The sequence below is a fragment of the Rhagoletis zephyria genome, unplaced genomic scaffold (assembly GCF_001687245.7).
Source record: "Rhagoletis zephyria isolate East Lansing unplaced genomic scaffold, Rhagoletis_zephyria_1.1 Rzeph_scaffold_05411, whole genome shotgun sequence".
Taxonomy (NCBI): Eukaryota; Metazoa; Arthropoda; class Insecta; order Diptera; family Tephritidae; genus Rhagoletis; species Rhagoletis zephyria.
Window position 1 is genome coordinate 28,616 of NW_016162494.1, and position 14,144 is coordinate 42,759.

Below are 14,144 nucleotides of genomic sequence, written 5' to 3' on the forward strand. Positions count from 1 at the left end.
TACATACATATAAACATATCAAGCAGTGTGCTGCACCGTTTCGACTCTTGGCCGACTAACTTGCCTTCAACGTGTGCGCTGTTGTTGTTGCTTGTGGTTGTTGTCGCTTGCGTTTTGGGGGCTGTTGTAAGCGATTTTTGGCCACTGCTAAATCACCGAAGTTGCTTTCGTCTGCAGTCATTTGCTTAAAGTTAGTGAACGTGCTAATATCGTGTGCGTCCTGTTGTATCGCTGCTGTTGCCGTTGTGCCGACGAGTTGATTGTGCTTTGATATTTGTGGTACGAGTTTAGTTCATAAAAAAATAATACATACAATTGCTTTCAATTTTCTTTGTTTGCCTCATATATGTACATATGTATATAGTAGGTATAGTACTAAGTAACTTTTATTGAAATATTTCGCCAAAAAAAAGTGTTATTAATTACTTTATGTGGTTGCTTAAGTTTTCGGGATACTTTTGGGGAGCAATGTGAGTTTGCTTATTTTTGGTAAACAATTTTTTTTTTTTTTTACTTTTTCAATACTGTCGCTTGGGCGTAGCTAGTGAATGTAGTGATAGTAAAAATTAATTATTTAATTACAATATTTTGCAGCAGCTGAGTTTTTATTAACAACGGCGAAGCTAAGATAAATTTTAGAGCGGTGTGTAGTCTGATCAAGTGTTTTATATGTACATATGTATTACACAGTTGGGCAACGAATGTGCAGAGAAATTTAGAGAGAGAGAGAAATGTGCGCAGAAAAACTAGAGCATCAGTCTGAGTGCTACTTATAAGTACATTTTTATCAGGGATTTTGAATAACCAAATCTTAGATTTAAAACGAAGTTCCCTGCAAGAAGTTATATAAAATGAAACGAAAAGAAGAAAAAGACACACATACTATATCGACACCTGAGTGAAAGATCAACCTATTTCGGCAGCCAGTTCGAAAGCACCCTATCTCATAAATCTTTCAAGAACGCCCTAATTCAGAGTTTTGTTGAAAAACACCCCAGCTCAGAATTTGCCCTATTCAGAATTCGGTTCGAAAACGCCCTATCTCAAATGAAAATGTATTGAAAATGTGCTGAGATGGGGCGTTCTTGAAAAGTTTTCTGAGATAGGGCTTATTCGAACTGGCTGCCGAGATAGGTCGGTCTTCTACTGAGGTTCTTCCCGTACCATCGACTTTAGTACCGTTCAAGTAAGATGAAAGCTCAAAAATATTTCGTCAACATTTTTTAATATTTCTTTCTGTTTTTATTGGAATATCTAACTAAAATAATCGAATTGTAATGTTTGAAAAATTTTAGCAACATACATACATATGTAAGTTATGACATTTTTTTACAACAAATGTTAGCTTTTCATTGCCCTCTCCTTTCTATTTGTGCTTAGAGTTCACTATGAATTCAAAAGTTTTCGGTAGAAAAGAAATCGCCATTCGATTTATGACAGATTTCTTAACCCTTTCAGTACAAGCATCTAATATATTGGACAAAATTTTTTTGTGCTTAAAGCTCTTTTTTTCCTAAATAACAGCTTTTGTTGTTTAAGCACAAAGAAAGTTTGTTTGAGAATATTATATCATTTTTCTTTTAATCGCATTTTCTGTATGCAGTTGACCGTGCTTTTTTTTAGCGAAAGTAAAAAGTGTCACAAAACTCGATGGTAAGCAATCTATCTGAACGAGTTCAATATTTTTAGGTGGAATTGAGATTCTAACCAATTTGTACGTTTTATTTATAGTTTAAATATATTGCGCGAAAGAAAAAGAAATAATAATTTAGATCATATAACGGTAAAAGTCAAAGTTTTACACAATTTTTGATTGTATTTTGGAAATCAATGAACCAAAGTTAGCCGGTATACAGATTTTTAGCTTCAACGGTTAATATTTGTACTCAAAGGGTTAATTACAGTTTAAAGTTTATTTCAGCAAAGTATTTCAAAGTGAGCGAAATTGTTTTTGAATTAAAATTTTACTTAATACTAGGTAGCTTTGCACGCCTCTCGAGTTTTTTCTGCAGTTCTGAGTTTGACTGCAGGCTGGCTTTAATTGGCATTGGCATTGAACCGAAATATTTTTAGATGCAATATTTCTTTTCTCCTTCCCCAGTAAAAAATATGAAATTTATTTGAGCTTAAGTCAGTAGTTTTCGCGTATATGGACTGCATACAATGGACACACACGGAACTTAGCTTTTTTGCGTTGATCGCTCACTAAGAATAGCAAATTAATTTGAATGGAACCTTATTTTAAACTTACGTACTTTGAACGATAACTTGGAATTGCAGTCATAAAAATTTTAATGATAGCCGTACGGTAATTGTAATTGCTTACAGCATAAATTTTTAGTGCGAACTAAGAATCTGAATACAAATTCAGGTTAAGAAATATGTTCATTAATAGTAGTACACATGTATGCTAGCATCAATCAGTAATGGGCGTATGTAAATAATTTTGTTTTTAAAGTACCTGTTTGGGTTCGAAAGAGCCGAATTATTTATGTAAACTAGTGAGCCCGCATGTCGATAAAACGGAAAAAATTTTAATTGAAAAACCTAGCAACAATTCCAAATATTAACCAGAATCATAAGCGATCCGAGCGCTATATTTCATCTAAGCCGTTTCTAAGTGAAAAGGGGGGTGGCATTGTCCACGCTTTAATATCAACAAATTTTAAATCACCATCAAACCATAAAAAAGGTCCAACTTCAAAAAATACACCTTATCGCACATCTACATCACCTTGGTGTTGACTTTGACCCCTCATATTTGAAATTCGAAAGAACCGTGCAAATGATTTTCACAAAAAATTATTCTTGTGTTAAATATATAATTGTTAGATCGGTAAAAATTTTCGAAAAGGTGGCAAGCCTAATCAAAGATATTGTCTTTGCTATTTAAGCAGATGGCAACCCTCTTCAAATATTATAAATTCTCAAACTAAATATCTCTTAACACACTTTCGTTATATAACTTGTATAGAAGTTAATTAAATTCGACTTCTCAAACAGGTGGCAACCCTCTTCTAAAGTATTCTAAAGCTAAAACCTTTCTTAATTGCCTTCGCCTGACATTGTGATAAATATTTAATTGACTGATGAATTTAATTGGATTTAATTCTTTAACATGTGGAAGCCCCTTATATAGTTCCGAAATAAAGCCTTTTTTTCAAACCCATTTCGATTAAAACCCATATTTTAATAATTCATTTAACACTTTAAATAATTCGAAATTTTAAAGAGTTGGTAACCCTATTCACTTAAAAAATATTTTTAGTAATCAAACTAAACTTTCTCGTTTAACAGCAATATTTTAATAATTAATATACTTTGTGTATAAGTTAATAAATTCGACATTTCATACCTTTTTCAAAATATTTTCGAAGCAAAATCATCTTCAATCTCTTTCGCCTTATACCCAAATTGTGATGCATATTACAATTACCTAATACGTTAATATAAGTTGAAATGAAAATTTTAAACAGGTGGCAACCGTCATAAATATATTCCAGAAATCAAACCCATTTCCAATAATAATTTTTTTTTAATAAATCAACCCACTTATGAAATAGTTGAAGTTTCAATTAAGTTGCATATAAGTAAACTGAATTAGACTTTTCAAACAGGTGGAAACCCTTTTCAAAATATTTACAACTACCAACTTCTTAAAGTGTTTCGTCTGATGCCCATATGGGGACACATATTTCCATTACCTAATACCCTTAATTTGAATTGAATTTGGTTTATTTAACCCTCCTAGAGTTAAGTTAAGAAGCAAAGCTGTTCAAAACCTTTTAGATTGATACCTATTTTGTAATAATTGATGTTTTTTTTTTTTTTATTATAATCTTTTAAAATTTGGACGTTAAACTGTTGGTTTCTTACGTTAAACCCTAGTCTCTCAACTATACTACAGTACACAACTCCTTTTGATCTCCCTAATTGTCTGTAGAAGAATTTGCGGAAAATTGAAAATACCCTATTTTATGCACCTTTCATGGAAGAGCGTGTTTGATTTCCATGAATTAGACTACAGCTTCCTTTATATTATTAGGTTGGCTTAGGTGTCGTGGTGCTTACCTTGGACTCGTAATCGTTGGTTATACCGGATTTGGTCTTCACTTATTCTCATACATAAATATGGAAAGGAGTTCTTGAGGAGCCGGTGTTGGATGATCTTCGGCTATTATTCAACCAAAACTACTGCTGCTACAGTCTTTCCGGTCTAGCAGCTTGTATAACTCGCACTTGGCTCCTCAGACTTACTTAGTAGAAAATTTGAGCATTCATAGATGGCGCGAGGGTTATGGAAATTTTACAAGTGGGTTTCATTGGGCATTTTTTATTGCAATTCGTATGAATTTTTAATTTCAAACAAGTTTTACATTTTTGCAGAGGAATACCAAGTGATACACTGATATCTGTATCCAAACTCGTCAGCACACAAAGGCTAGTAACCCAGAGAGCATACAAATATATTTATAAGCCCTTATAACCGCCAAAAAGACGTAAATGACATTTAATTTCCAAAAGTTGATTTTTAATGCTGAAAGGCATCTAGAAGCTCTAAGAACATTTCTGCATCAAAAAGAAAATTTTAAAATTTTTGGCGATATGTTAGACCTCTGTTTGGGAAATCGAAGTTCATCGAAATTTTACGGAAATACCGCATTTATCTTTTAAAGATCCTTCTTTATTTTTTTTTTTTGCAGATAGGCTCCTCTGACCCGTATGTCCTCATATATGGTTTTTGTTATAATGAATAATGAAAAATTAAATGGTCGAAACATGCCAATATGTGGGGGTCATATAGTTATGATGCTTTTATTTCTACATACATATTTACATATATAAAAAATTAGTTCAATATACTTATAACCCGTATGTACACTAGGGCGGAGTAATTTGTTTGGAGCAAAATTTTTAAAGAAAGTGTATATCAAATTCAAATTCTACGATTAATTCTAAGCAAAAATGGCGAACAAAATATACCGAAAATGACGTTTTACTTTCCCAATTTTCAAAAGAAAAAGTATGAATTAAACACAAAATTTTGTAAAAGAAAAATTAATTTCATTAAAAAAAAATTATAGTACACTGATTTTTCCTTTAAAAATTGGGAGGGTTAAACGTCATTTTCGATACATAGTTTGTTCACCATATTTGCTTAGAATCAAACGTAGAATTCGTGTAAGCCATACACTTTGTTTGAAATGAAATCAATCCGCCCTAATGTAACTACACATTAACATTTTTGAAGTATTTAAAAAAATTGTTTCTTTTTTTCTTTCAGACCTTCTCCACCCGCCACGTACACAGCAACGACAAGATAAAAAGATAATTCCACGACCTGCAATAGCCTACAATCTCGAAACAAAAAAACATAAATAACAAAAAAATGCAGCCATTGCGATGCAGTTTAAGTATTCTCCTTGCGCTAGGTATTTGTCAGCTGTGTCTGGCGGTGCCTGCCTTGCGTGTCAAACGTCAACCAGATGACCTGCTCTCACTCGAAGCCGAGAGTGCGGCTGCAACCAACAGCGATTTGAATCCCATCAATGCAGAGGTAAAATGCAAAAAAATTGCAAAAAAAACACATTCGTTTGACTAAGAAGTCAATACTCGTAAGAGGAAAATGCTCTTAAGTAATTCGTTATGCATCATTAACAAGCAACAAACTTGCCTCGTGCTCGAACGCAGCGTGCAACAATAGCAACAGTTTGAAACTTGTTTTTCGTTTTTTTTTTTTTTGCTTTTTTTTGACTTTTTTTTGATTGATTTTTTTTTTTTGTATGTATGCAAGAGTTTTTTTTTTTTTTTGGCTGGATGGTTTTTTAGGCGTAGTTGCTTTGTTGGCGGTTATTTGGGCAAATGTGTCAGCTTTGTTGGTGCTTTTGGTGCTTTTGTTGCATGGTAAAAGAAGGAAATGTTTGATTTACTGGAGTCTGTATAAATTTTGTTTAAGCATACAATCGATGTATGTATGTATGTATGTAGCAAACTTAATGTTCATTCGGCATTAATTTGCACTGCAGGAAGCAAACATTTTTTTAATTTGCATTGTTATAGCGTTTGGACTACTGCTGTTCATTTGGATATGGGGTTTTTGTTAAACGACTTTGTGAAAAGTATGCGAACGCCAATCAATTTGTTTCTTTCACTTTTCTGCTAAATTCAATAACTATTAACTCTTTGCTATAAAAAGCGATTGTTATTTTTTCCAATAGTAACTTTTGTGCACTGGATTTGTGTTTAAGTGTATGAAAGTAGGAAGTTACGGTTGGAGAGAGGATACCGTGTATCCCGCTATCTGCACTTTTCTCAAAAATGAGATGCTGATATAAAAATTCACCTAAGACTTAACTGTCATCGGTGATACTAATGCTGACCTTGTATAACGCTTCACAGAAGAATTTACTTATAAATTGCAAAGTCAGAATTAATATCTGTGATGACAGGTAAGTCCCAGATGGGTTCTAACATCACAAAGTTTATTGTTTGAGAAGGACCATTTTTACCATATCGGTTTAACACTAACATCGTTATCGACGAACCCAACCCCTTTCTTAGAATATTGAGTCGGTACCATCGACAACCATGTATAACGGACGATTACTGTTAAATAGAGATGGGTTAAAATGATCCTAAGGGACTGTTAAAGATACCGGGGCTTTGACTACCTGTCAAATTTGTCGCTCCCATGCATATAGCAGGCAATCGATAAAAAGTCGATAAAGCAGACCAGTCGTCAATTTTTAGCAGGCTGTCGACAAAACGGCCCTAAGTGTGCAAATGTTCAATGATAGCGTCGCTCTGTTGCCAAAATTGCTGCTCTTAATTTGACCTAAAGCGCAAATCGGAGGTAGAAGCTCCGGTTAAATACAGCGAATGCTTTATCGATCACATGTTATATGTATGCGTGATGTCGAAAACGTCGTTAATGATGTTTAGCAGGGTAGTTAGTGATAACCAGACATTGAACGAAGACGAAAGGAACACATACGTTTTAGGTCAAATGAAGTCATCATCTTCGTGCTCGGATCCAACATCAGCCAAAAACTTAAGTTCTTAAATGGCTCGACTTCTTCATCAAACATTGAAGACAGAATGAAACTGCTTTCTTTTCATCTTCCCCAGTAGACTCTTCCATCTCAAAAAAATTAAAAGTAATACAGTAATAATACTAAGCAACTTAGTAATAATATTAAGTAATACATATACTTTTACAATTTAAAAAGCAAGAAATTGGGGTCAACACAGAACGTTAGTGTTATCCAATTTTGCAACGAAAATTTTATTTGGCTTATTTATGCTCCATGACTGAAACAGAGGAGAAGCATCAGAGTAAACAGTATTATAACTTACATTACCACTTATTTTTGTAATTTGTAAAGTAACAAATTTTCAAAATAAATTATGCTCCACTTTTCACTCTGTGCCTCACTTTCAGCAGCGCAGTTTTCCTCGATCATCTCATTTAATGTATGAAGTTATTGCAAACATCGATTGTGCGTTAATTTGCTTTAGTGGTTAGTAGTGTGTTCGATTATTCGCCTTTTTCGAGAACCGGGTTTCGAGTTATTCGAAAAATTGCAATTAGAAAAAATGGATGCCAATTTTTGATATCAAGAAAACACCGGATAAAGCGGTTTATTTGACATAATTTTCAAACAGTAACCAAAAATTACAATAAAGCTATAACAGCCAAGTTAGCTTTCATTTAGAAAAGAGCAAAGCGAAATGAGTTTTTTTTGGATCAGAAGTAAAACAATTAAAAATCAGCTTGGTCTTATTTTAACTTATTTATTTTTTTAAATACTTTATGAATTTTTTTCTTTTTTACTGGTTTTGAGTCATGCTATTGCCGCCGCGGCAAGAAAAAAAAAAACAACAACAACAACAGTTTATAAATGGTGGAATAACTTCTGCTATTCGGAGATCGCCAAACCTCCCCATCAGACTTCTTCATCAAGTTAACTGGGATTCGATGCAGCGGCTCCAAATTACAAAATCAATGGTCTGCCCACCGAGCTAAGTTCGCCTTTTAACTATTGTTGCGTTTTACCACTTCTTCATATATCAACCCAACCACAATCAAGTGCCAACTATTCTGCTACTATTTAGACTTGATCATGTGGTTATTGTGGTTGTTGTTTTTTTGACAGATTTTAAAATTTTCGGCTCAGTATTTTTTATTTTTTTTAGAATTTTTGTTGAAATTGGTTTCGAGACTTTTAACGAATTTGTTTCATGAAATTTGGCGCTTTTTTTGAATGTTCCGTTTTTCGGGACTGCTATTGACTTTTTGGGATATTATATCGACTTTTCGCGATTTGGTTTATGCAGTATTTTATGAAAAACTTTTGTTGAAGCTTACACGCATACATGTGCATATATTCAAAAAGATTTTTAAATATATACTATCTAATAAAAAACTTATCGCTTAAAATATTGAGTCAACATTTTAATATTTCCCAAAATCTAAATTTTTTGGCATGCTCCTAAGGTATTCGATTTTAGCTAACTGTACACATGAAAGTCACGTACTAACATAACTTTGTGTGGTCAAATACATACATCATACCCACTATGCACATTCCACTGTAAAGTAAATCATGGAATCACATATGAAAATCAATCATAAAAGTCATTAACACTTGTTGGACAAACACACATACATACAAACATACATATAAGGCAATACCAGTCAAAATAAATATGCGCTAATCAAATATATGTACATACATATGTATGGCCAACCGAAAAGAGCAGAATAGAGTATAAAAATATGTTGTATAAAAACAACAAAAAAAATAAAACATAATAATGGGCACGCACGACCTTGACGGCTACCTAATATTGAAAAAAAAAAATAAATAAATAAAAAAAGACAAAAGTAAAAATAACTGAAAAAACGACATGAATTCGAATTTAAATTTTTAATTTAGCATTGAAAAAACTAACATATTTCTCACACCAACTAATGAACTAGTAACAAAGCAGTTATAAAGTAAAACAAATACTCGACGTTTGTGTGCTGAAGCGACCATCGCTGTCTGCAAATAGCGCAACCGCCACAAAAAGCGACCTATGTCAACAAAACCGGAAAATGAAAGCGAAAAAGTAAGGAGCTAACGGGTGATTTTTTTGAGGTTAGGATTTTCATGCATTAGTATTTGACAGATCACGTGGGATTTCAGACATGGTGTCAAAGAGAAAGATGCTCAGTATGCTTTGACATTTCATCATGAATAGACTTACTAACGAGCAACGCTTGCAAATCATTGAATTTTATTACCAAAATCAGTGTTCGGTTCGCTTTACGTCCGATTTATGGTCTACATAATCGACCAAGTGAGCAAACAATTAATGCGATTGTGACCAAGTTTCGCACTCAGTTTACTTTATTGGACATTAAACCAACCACACGAATGCGTACAGTGCGTACAGAAGAGAATATTGCGTCTGTTTCTGAGAGTGTTGCTGAAGACCGTGAAATGTCGATTCGTCGCCGTTCGCAGCAATTGGGATCGCGAAACACATTTCGAACCGAACACTGATTTTGGTAATAAAATTCAATGATTTGCAAGCGTTGCTCGTTAGTAAGTCTATTCATGATGAAATGTCAAAGCATACTGAGCATCTTTCTCTTTGACACCATGTCTGAAATCCCACGTGATCTGTCAAATACTAATGCATGAAAATCCTAACCTCAAAAAAATCACCCGTTACATATATGAAATGGAAAGTGCAACAAAGAGAGGCTTACATATGTCTATGCAAAAGAAGAGGAAGAGATGCAAATGAGGAGTAGTTGTATGCGCAGTCAAAGATATTTTGTAGTATGTGTCGAGTGAATGTGGTATCGCAAGATCGAGTAACAAACTACCTGAAAAACAACTCGAAGTCTTTTTGTAGGCGGTTTATAAACAAGTGATTACACAAATATTATAAAAGATATTATGCAATTTTTTTTGCGATGACGCGCCGGCGCTATCACATACACACGTGCACGCATATAAACACCTACACAAGCGAAGAGTCACAAAAACGCTGGTCGCCAATTGTGGTTAATTTTATTGAAAGTAAATATGCATGCGGCTAAACGAGATGACATCGAAACGATGTAGAAAATAAAAACCTAAAAAGTACTGGAATAATCGTGCCAAAAAAAGGAGGGCAACTGTGAAAATTTGCAGATATTTAAATACCTTCATACTTATGCATTTTTTTTTGTATTATTATTTGCATGGGTTTGCATTCATTTAGTCATATATAAACTTAATTGGTTTGTTTTCATGCAAATACCTACATGGCAGAATCAGTAATTTTTTTTTTAAGCACTCGAATGTTTGTAGCTGTTGCGTATACGCACCGGAGTGCCCTTCATATTTTGGCCTAGCGTCATTTGCAGTGCATTCACTTTAGTCATATTCCTATGCATATTTTAAATTTCAAGTAATTGGGCAATAAGTGACCAATAATAAACATTCCACGCTATAAAGCCAACATTTATTCATAGCCGAAGCATTGATCGTTAAAGTCGAATGTAAGTGCTGAAAGCAAAGCCTAAGCAATAAAAACAAAATTACTCATCAGTCGTAGTTTAGCAACAATTAAAACTAGTTAAGTCTGTTTAAAAATTTTTGACATTCCCTTCTACACTTAATGAGTTTGCTTTGTGAGTGGCTGTTAAACAAAAAAAAAAAAACACTATAAACCCACAGTTAAACCACACACAGTTTAAGCGCTCTTTGGATTGCAGACACATTCAAGTGCCGTTTAGTGCGTAGCGGTGTTCTTAGTATTCTTACAAAAAATTTGTTACTTATGCATAGTCACTAACTTTTGTATATTTGCATAATTGCCGAAGCGGAGTTGTAGTTTTGTGCTTTTGTTTTGGTTTGTTTTCTGCTTGAATTCCAGTTAAGTTTTTTATGCTCACTGAATGTAAGTTTTAAGGTCATTTGTGATTTACTCGCCTAGGGCTGTGTTGTTGTATTTGTTGTAATGCTTCTAATGAAACTTCAGAACAAAATTTAAGCTTCATATGCTCTAAAAAATATTCGTAATGATTTCCGGTGTATGAACTTGAAAAAAATAAAAAAAAACAGATTTAATTCTTTATTCTTTATAAACGTATTTATTTTTTTTTGCCCGCCGGCGCCCAAGCTTTTGCGTCATAAATAAATAAAATAAAAAATAAAAAGAAAAGGACGGACATCGCGAGATATCTGAAGAGGTTGGCTTTCATTTGTAAGAAGAGTGCTCTGCTTTTCAACTGCTAAGCGAGCTCAATATTTAGTTGCTCTTTGCTTAATGCTAAAGTTGTGCTCAACCTCATAAAGCCACATTAGTTTTGCGAGGATTCCAAATTTAGGCCTGGCGTCGAACGGTGTGGAAATTGGACTTTTTTCGTGAAAAATTCGAATATCTCGAGAACAAGAACAGGTAGCAAAGGTAGTTTTGTTGTATAAAAAAGTTTCCTTCACCTTTCAAATGACCCTCAAGGAGATAGGGCTTTAAATTTTTGTCACGAAAAAAGTTGCCTTTTTAATTGACAAAATATTATCTAGTGTCATTTTAGGGATTGCAGCTCGTGTAGAATCTGGTCAATGGCAGACTAAAATTATCTTAACAGCTGGTGAATACGAGCTACCACATCTTCGTCGTCACCTCGTTTTAGTAGAGTGGAAGGAAATGAGCATCATCACTTTACACATGTAACACCATTTTGTCACCGTTTAAAAGCGTTGAGCGGTATTCTGTCCACATCTTAGGTGTACTCTGAGCGTGGGGAGTTTCATCTTCGTCTCTGCAAACTGCCTTGAAACCACTTGCATGCTATGTATGTTGTTTTCTGGTAAAATTTTTGGGAACCTTTTTTTTCTTCCAGCATCTCAAGGTCTTTGTACCACATACTTTTGACTGATTTCGTATATTCATCCCTTCTATTTCCTGTATCACTCAACTGTCGTAAATAAGAGATTTAGAAGATCTAGAGGTGATTTTGTGGCGTTTCCACAAACAATACTTTCATTTTTTTGATGCCGTGATAACCATAAATATTATTACTTTTCATAAGCATACAAAATATAACCATCCGAGAGTAAAGCAAGTTCAAGTTGAAGGCCTGCCACCTTTAACGTTAGACCTTACGCCCTTATCGACATAGCTGAACTCATTTAGTGAAAAACTAAATGAAAATCAAACTTTGGACTATTCATAGCTGATTCTAAATAGTTCTAGAGTTCCTGAGAAGGAGAAAGGAAGCTTTGCAAACTTACGCAATTTTATTTATTTTTTTTTCAAACAAATCCAAAAACTTAAATATTTGAAAGGAAAAAGATATAAGTTAATACTGTTTCGAGTAGATTTTAAATAGATCTAGAGTTCCTTAGAAGAAAAAGAAAGTTGTCCAAAATTACGCCGAATAACATTTTTTTTCAAAAGAGTCGAAAAACTTGAATGTTTGAAAAAAAAAAATTTAGAACTGATCTGAGTAGATTTTCAATAGTTCCAAAGTTAATGAAAACAAAAAGAATTGCTCTGCAAAATTACGCAAAAAAACATATTTTAAAAAAGTTGAATGTTTGAAAAAAATAAATAAAATCAAATTTTTTTTTCGAAAATACTTTATATAGAAAAAATGCGAAACACCTTCAACCAAAAAAAAAAATCTCAAAAATCAATGCGATTTTTGACTAACTCCAAATTGGCATTTTTTACTATAATTTAATGGGCTGCAAAACTGCATACTCAAAAAAATTGTAAAAAAATATAATTAAAACTTGAAAATTTGGATGAAAATTTGCTGAATTTACGCGAGTTCTGCACAAAGTTTAGGAATTGTATTTTTATATTTTTTGTTGTTGAATGTGTCACATTTTTATAAAAAAATTTGCGGAAAAATATTAGAATAAAAATCAATGCATATATTGTGAAAAATTTGCTGTGGCGTAATTTTTTTTAGGAACTCAAGAACTATTGAAAAGCTACTCAGAACAACTTTTTTGTCCTTATATTTTGATCCTCCTAAATGAATGCAATTGGTCCCATTCCCGTCATTGCACTGTGTAATATTTATATTAGCTCTTCAATTTCAAGTTCAATGCCTTTATTGGAAATATTCACAATAAACTTAATTAATAATCGAAAAGTCTTTGTAATCGATATTTGCAAATTACTAAAAGCTAGCATTCATAAAAAAAATTTATTGTGGAACAGTGGGTTGGTCTCTGGTAAATTATATTTAGTGGCATTTAAAATATTTAGGTATGACATTTGACTTGTTTTGTGAACAATTATGTTTTTGCTTTATTAGCAGTTTGATTCACATCTTACTTTTTTTTGTTGCTTATGCATTTATTAAAACTTAAACTGGGTCAAGTCGAACGCGAATGGCGCGCGTTTGATTTGACATGAATCTAAGCGAAAAACACAAAAAGTTAGCTTAGTTTATAAAAAAGCGAATGAAATAAAAAATCGTATGTATTGATGTATTTTATATTCATATGTGTCTACATATATGTATATATGTATGTACATAAGTTGCATATATGTATGTATACATATTAAAACATGCGAACAATCAAAACCTATATTTTTGTTTTTTTTTTAATAAAAGCGAACTTGAAACCGGACTTTTCAATTGCTCTTGGAGGTAACACTTAGTGGGACATAGTCCAACAATAAATCGGTCAGCGAGGTAACCACTCAGTGATTTGGTCGCTTAACGGGTACTTCTTATCTATCAAAGCTTAAGAGCCAATGCTGGCTAGTTGGTTTACCAGCAATTAACACGATTGAGACGAACTTTGAACTGAACGCTTACGTCGAGTTAAAACTTTGAAACTAACGAAAAGCAAATGCATACTAGATGCTTTTGTATGCAGCTTTGAATCATAATTACTAACATCACTTAGCGAAATATTTTTTAAGCGACTTTGCATTGATTAATACACATTACGCAAAAAAATTTGCAAAATTGCGCTTCGACCTTAATCGTTTAATACTTGGCTGGGTCAATTTGCACTAGCTGTTGCATTTTTTAAAAACGTTTAGTTAATGAAAAGTAATTGCTGTGCCACTTGACGTTTTATTAAAATTTCGTATAAGGATGTATATGTACTCGTATGTGTTTAGCGAATTTC

At 33.1% G+C, this 14,144-nt stretch overlaps 1 long non-coding RNA gene across 1 annotated transcript; it reads left to right on the plus strand.

The window, feature by feature from the left end:
* Positions 1-114: 114 nt before the first annotated feature.
* LOC108372063 (uncharacterized) lies at positions 115-5,358 on the plus strand. The gene is made up of 2 exons (XR_001848807.1): positions 115-279; positions 5,285-5,358. It is a non-coding gene; the product is annotated as an uncharacterized LOC108372063 (long non-coding RNA).
* Positions 5,359-14,144: the final 8,786 nt, after the last annotated feature.